This window comes from Gavialis gangeticus, unplaced genomic scaffold (assembly GCF_001723915.1).
Source record: "Gavialis gangeticus isolate Ggan-Ray unplaced genomic scaffold, GavGan_comp1, whole genome shotgun sequence".
NCBI lineage: Eukaryota > Metazoa > Chordata > Crocodylia > Gavialidae > Gavialis > Gavialis gangeticus.
The window spans coordinates 73391415-73397532 of NW_017728994.1; the positions used below are offsets into that span (position 1 = coordinate 73391415).

At 37.9% G+C, this 6118-nt stretch overlaps 1 protein-coding gene and 1 long non-coding RNA gene across 2 annotated transcripts in view; both read left to right on the forward strand.

Annotated features, from left to right (window-relative positions):
• LOC109287721 overlaps positions 1–5220 on the forward strand; it is a 20435-nt gene extending 15215 nt beyond the window's left edge. Inside the window, exons 2-3 of the long non-coding RNA XR_002094951.1 lie at positions 4646–4653; positions 5209–5220. This is a non-coding gene — a long non-coding RNA (uncharacterized LOC109287721). The remainder of the gene's footprint in view (positions 1–4645; positions 4654–5208) is intronic.
• MGMT (O-6-methylguanine-DNA methyltransferase) overlaps positions 1–6118 on the forward strand; it is a 372054-nt gene that overhangs the window by 193409 nt on the left and 172527 nt on the right. The gene's annotated exons all lie outside the window — the stretch shown is intronic.

Sequence of the window (6118 nt, forward strand, 5' to 3'; positions counted from 1 at the left end):
TTATATATAACAAATTGCTGGTATTGTTCATTAATTTCTGTCTTTGAAATGCCATGTCAAACCTCCAAAGGAATTCACAATGCCAGTGTCCCTTGGACAGCTTCTCACCATGGTCCAGTGCGAGTTTCTGATGAAATTACAGGTGCAGGGAAATGCAGAATTAGAAATATATCTGATGTTGCAATACTTGCGAAGCTATAGCTTTGTTGATGACAGGACAATTCCATTTTTGACAGTTTAATTTACTGTTGCCAGTGGACAAGAGCAAAAGGAGAATGTGGGGTTAGCCACCTGCCCCCTCATACTGTGTTTCACATGCTAGGTTGCAAAATCATGACTCCCTCAACCTGTCGTGCTCAAATGAGAAGGTTTTCAGCTGGGAAAATGGAATATATCAGTGCAGGTAATATTGCCTGACCTCATAAAACAAAAGGAAAAATTGCAGATTCTGACAGCCATTATGAATCTTGTATCAGCATCCAAATGACTCTGAGCTGAGGTACAGTACATGTTTATAATAGAAAAAAAACAGGGTTGCCACGTTGACTTGCAATATGGAGCAAAAAATGACTTGTCAGTAATTCGTTCTCAGATGTTAAAGAGGCTGTTGAATTTACTAGTGTATACACAGAAGAATGTTTAGCCTGGAGCAGAATGTAGAAATAAGTCTATACGCAGAGGTGGTCTGTTGAAGTTAGTCACAAAGTTGTATTGTAAGGGGAGGGGAAGGGGAATACTAATAGTATTAAAGAGTTATGTATATTATGCACGCTTCTTATTACTTTCTAGATTTTCTAATCTAGTGCATTGTAAAATATAGAAATACTGTTACTCCTAAAATAAAGCAAATTTTGAAATTATGGGGATCATTTGAATTGAAATGCTGTCGAGTGTAGAGGCACAGCATTTTATCTTTTGTTAAAAGCTGTATTTGTATTAAAATAAGGCATAATCTCTGCATATAATTAAGTTATCTCCAATTTAATGTTTCTATTAAATGGGCCTCATTCTTTTAATTTTTTGTCTACTTCTGGTTCTTTCCCCTTGTTTGAGACTTTGAATTCAATTACTTTATTGTCTTGACTGCTTTCTTGTGTTTTTTGGAAAGCAGTAAAGACTATATTTCAGAGATCTGCAGTAAGCTAAGACAAATCAGTGATGCTATCCTTTGGTTAAATAAATGCATGTCTACTTTAAAATGAAAATTCCTTAATTTGAAAAGTGTAGAGTCTTGTATGTGAATTGTGATTACTTTCATTGATGGACTCATTTAACAGTAGCAATAATAATAATAAAGAAAAAAACCTTTTACAGTATCCATGAACTTGGCTCCACCCATGTGTTTGAATGACACGTGCAGTGTGTGCTGTTACTATTTTTGCTCAATTTGCATTTAGTTTTAGGCTCATTTCAAGTTCAAGGCTGCAGTTGCAAAAAAAAAAAAGAAAAAAAAAAGGCAGTGGTCTGTGATGCCACTATACTGCCTTGTAGTGAGTGGTCTTTTCAATACCACCACCACCACCAGTTTGAGCAAAATTACTTGGTTCCTTTTTCATGTGTTCTAAATAAATGGTAGGTTCCCCCTTTACATTTTTCATTGCTACCTAGAACCTTGTACCCTTGAAAATGAAGAGAGAAATCAGCTGAACGTGTACTGTTCATAGTCACAAAAAATCCTGCTGTGTACAACTTATGTGTTCAGTTAGAGCATTCAATATGTTTCATTTTCTTTAAATGATTATATTTTTAGCTGTATAAATAGTGTTCTTCCTGCAACACTGTACAGAGGATTCAGACCAGGTTGGATCATAAGGAGTATAAGGAAGACTTCCTTCAAATCATCAGGGAGTAGAAGCTTTTTTTTGCCTTGGCTAATTGGGATGGCGTATGTGTGGGCAGGTTATCCTCTCATGCTTGCTGCAGCAGTGATATTTACCCATCTCTTCTTCCTCAAATGGAGCCTAATACACAGCATAGTGTTCTTGGCAGGTATGTGTTTGCTAGAACTTAAGTGCACTTGAATTAAATTGCAGATCATGAATACAACGAGAATGTCAGCATGCTGAAATGAAACAAAGCTAGAGGGTCAGGTTTTTCAGTCAAAACTATCATCAGTGAGCAGTCAGGAACTTAGAACTGCCAGATAATCATTCCATAACCCAAAGAGAGGGCAAGGAAAAGGTTCAAGGGGGGGGGACTTGGGTGAGAAACAATTTTAAAGGGCAAATAAAAGAACAAATTTCCAGGAGATCAGATTTTTTTAAAACTGAGAATTAAGGTCTTCTGTAATGTCTAGAATTACCAGAGAGCTATAAGTTATATTTCTTAATGAATATTGTGTTTACAAGTCAAATTAAATACATGGTATTAAATTCTATAAATACATAAACACAAATTTACAGAAGAACATTTGGTATTATTTATGGGAGAACAGACAGTGCTAGAAGATGAGTTGAGTTTGTTTATTTTTCTGACCTCCTGTGAAGGAAGATGATGATTGCATGTACGCAGGTTGTTGAGAATCCAGTTGAGCTTTATGGTTTATTACAAATATATCTCGAGATGTATATAGATATAGATATAGATATAGATATATATATATAGGAAAAATCAGGATGTGTGTGTATACACATATATAACATCTTCCAGTCTATTTGGACCACATCTGCTCTTTTGCCATATATATGTATATTTCCACACACAGAATGTGGAAAGTTCACTTTGGTTTGCTGTAGTATTTTTGTAGAACTAGCTATAGTTTTAAAAGAACTGCAAAAATTTATATAATCACAGCTAATTACAAAATTGGAGCAGAAACTAAGTACTTCAGGAAGAAAAATTGGATTTATATTAGTGGTAAGTAATCTTTTCCAGCTGCACCCTGGAAGGACCCACCCCAGATTGGAGAGGGACTGGCAGGTGCTAGGACCCTACCGATACTGCTTGTCCCCTCAGCAGAATAAATGCTTACAGGTGTCCCTTGCAGCCAAATATCACCAAAGCCCCAGGTCTCCAGGATGGATCAAAATGTTCCACAAGCCAGATGTGGCCCATGGGCAGCAGGTTGCCAACCCGTTTTAGATTAATGGGCAAAATCGGGATGTGTATGTATATCTGTGTGTAACCTGCATGTATACCATCTTCTAGTCTATTTGGACCACATTTGTTCTTGTGTTTTGCCAAATATAAATATATATCATTGGCAAAAAAGAGCCAAATGTATATATTTAGCAAAAGAGCAAATGTGGTACAAATAGACTATATAATACCATTAGTATGAATTCAGGTTTTCTTCTTGAAGTACTTAGCTAAATATTAACTTAGATTTTGTCATTCATTGAAGTATATTATTATGATTAAGGTAAAAAAGGATAAAAACCATAATCTCAGTGATTAAAAATGAGTAAGATACAAAAATATTTCACCTATCTTGTTTATTTTTGGAAATACTTTTTTTATTTACCAGGATCTAATCTTTAAAATATACATGTTTAACACCATTATTTATGTGCACATAAAAGCTAGGAAAAGATTCCTACAGATGTATGACATAAAATGTGCTCCCTGGTCATCCCAATAGGATGGAAAACAAACACTCACATTTCAAATTTAATCTTGAATTCAACAGTTAATACTTATTTATATATGTAAACGCATACAATATTATGATTGCTGTTATCACTCTCTAAAATGTACAGACTAACCAACCTGAAAAAGACCAAAGTCCATGCAATATAATACATAGCTTTATCAGTACTAAATTATGTGCTAGGGTGTCTCTCCAGGGTTATATGCTGCTGGGTGACGGAAAAATAAGACAACGTTTTCCCTTCAAAACCTGCAGGTAGATGCTTTGCTGCTGTTTCTTTTGCCTTTTTCCTTCCAAAAAAAAGATAAGGGAGCATAGTAGTTTCCAGCCTGTCCCAAATCCCAGTACTATTAAAACATCTGACTCCAGGGCTATGTACAGGGAGTCAAAAAGCCCGAGTCTGAATCAATTCAATCTCTGCAAGTTAGTCTACAATGCATCAATTGAATTGATAGGCAAGTGAACAGATACTCACTTTTGATTCTGGAAGTACAGCCACATGTCTGCAGTGGCCTAGACCAGAAGCCAGGAGGTGCTACAGTACACTTCCCTGCTTGGCTGGAGTAGACAGCTTGGGCCAATTCTAGCTCACAGACTCTACAAGGAAGGGTTTGTGGGGGAAATGCAAAGCATCCTGGGATGCTGGGAGACCGTGAGTTAACTTGAATCCAGAGGGGATCTGGGCAGAGGCAGCCCAAGCAGGGTACAGGGCCCTGCCTCCAGACATGAGGAAGCCAGTGACAGATTCAGGGGGGAGGGGGTCCGAGCAGCCAGGCATGAAGCTGGCAGCAGCATGGAGTTGTTACGGCTGCTCCACCCGGTTCTGTGGGACCCAGGGCAGTTGCCCCAAACCCCCCCCCCCCGGGAAAGCCCTGGATCTGGGACAGCAGTTCAATAAACTGATTTAACCTAAATCGGTTAAGTGTGATACTATATCCATCCAGGCTTATCTTAAACTGGTTTCAGCCATTTTGAAAGCAAATTGTGTGCACTAAACTTCTGTTGTGTTACAGATTTGAACCAGTTTCTGATCACTTATACTGGTTTATGGCTAAGTACTGATTGTCAAAAAGCCTGAGGCTGAATCAATTCAGTCTTTCCAAATTAGTCTAAACTGCAGAAATTAAACTAACTAACAAGTGAACAGCCACACACCTGCAGTGACTGAGACCAGAAGCTGGGAGAAGGTATGGGCTGGTTTTTTTCCTTCCTCTTCCTGCTGCCCATGAGGTCTCTGTGATTTGCAGTCCAGAATCACAACAGCAGTACACTGGAGGGTTGCTCATCACTTTCTCTTCCTGCTGCCAGGTGCCTCTGGGATTTGTAGTTCACAGTTGTAGCCAACAGTAAGTTGAGCAGGGCCGGGGCAGTTCTGTACTCATGGAAAGTGGGGTTTAATCTCCCTCTCCCTGGCCTCAGACCCCAGCTGGGGTTTGCTGGAGGAGAGGGGGGCAGTCCCTCCCCCCCACAACCCTTCTCTGCTGAAGCAGACAGCACAGCACAGGGCGATTAACTTGAACCAGGAAGGGGTCTGGGACAGAAGTTTCATCAACTGGTTTGACCCCAATCAGTTAAGTCTGATATTACATTCAGCCAGGTTTATCTTAAACCACTTTCAGCCATTTTGAAAGTCTGATTTATGTGCACTGAACTTCTGTTCTGTTACAGGTTGCAACCCCGCCCAGATAGAATAATGGATTGTACCATTCAATAGTATACCTTACCATACAATCAGAGACCCAGATTGTGGACACAGTCTGCCTCTGAAAACTTTAAGCAAAAGCATCATTTTGCAATAACTATAATATCTAGTCATGAACTATAGTCACTAGATTTTTTTCCCCACCAAGAATGAAATTGAAGCTCTTTGCATAGTTTTCCCTTTCCATTTCTTTCCTAGGCAATTAAAAGGTTTACCTATAGATACACGTTACACCCTCACCCTTAGGAAAAATGACTTCTGATAATTTACAGCATAGAATTTTTTTTTTTAACTGAGATGGAACTCAATCTTGTCAGCACAATACAGAGTTTTGGGAAAACGGTGTTAAGCTATTGAAAGAGGTGCTTTAACAAAAAGGTGGGTCTATTTAAAAGCCTCAAGTGCATATTCATGAATGCAAATCAACTTTGCTGAGATAAACACAGAAATACCAAAAAGTCAAGAAAATAATAGTCTATTTGATTGAGTTACTGGAATTATATTTAGCAAGTTTTTAACTAATATAATACTTGCTACCTATTTTAACTAATTATTTTTTCATGGTCAGCATTTATCATTGTATATCTTCCCTCTTTTGAATTGGTAAGGTAAATTTTTGGACGAAAAATGTTTGTAAAGAATGATAAGTTAATTACAAAGGTATGTTAAAAGCTTTAATTCCTTACTGCTGTGGTTTTATGTTGTCCATAGCTGGGTTTTTTTAAAACAAAAGTTACACCTTAAAAATTTAAGATTTTTTTAAAGATTGAAAAACCTCCTTAGTAGAAAGATTTATGGAGTAGAACTGTTTTGGGGGGGGGGGGGGG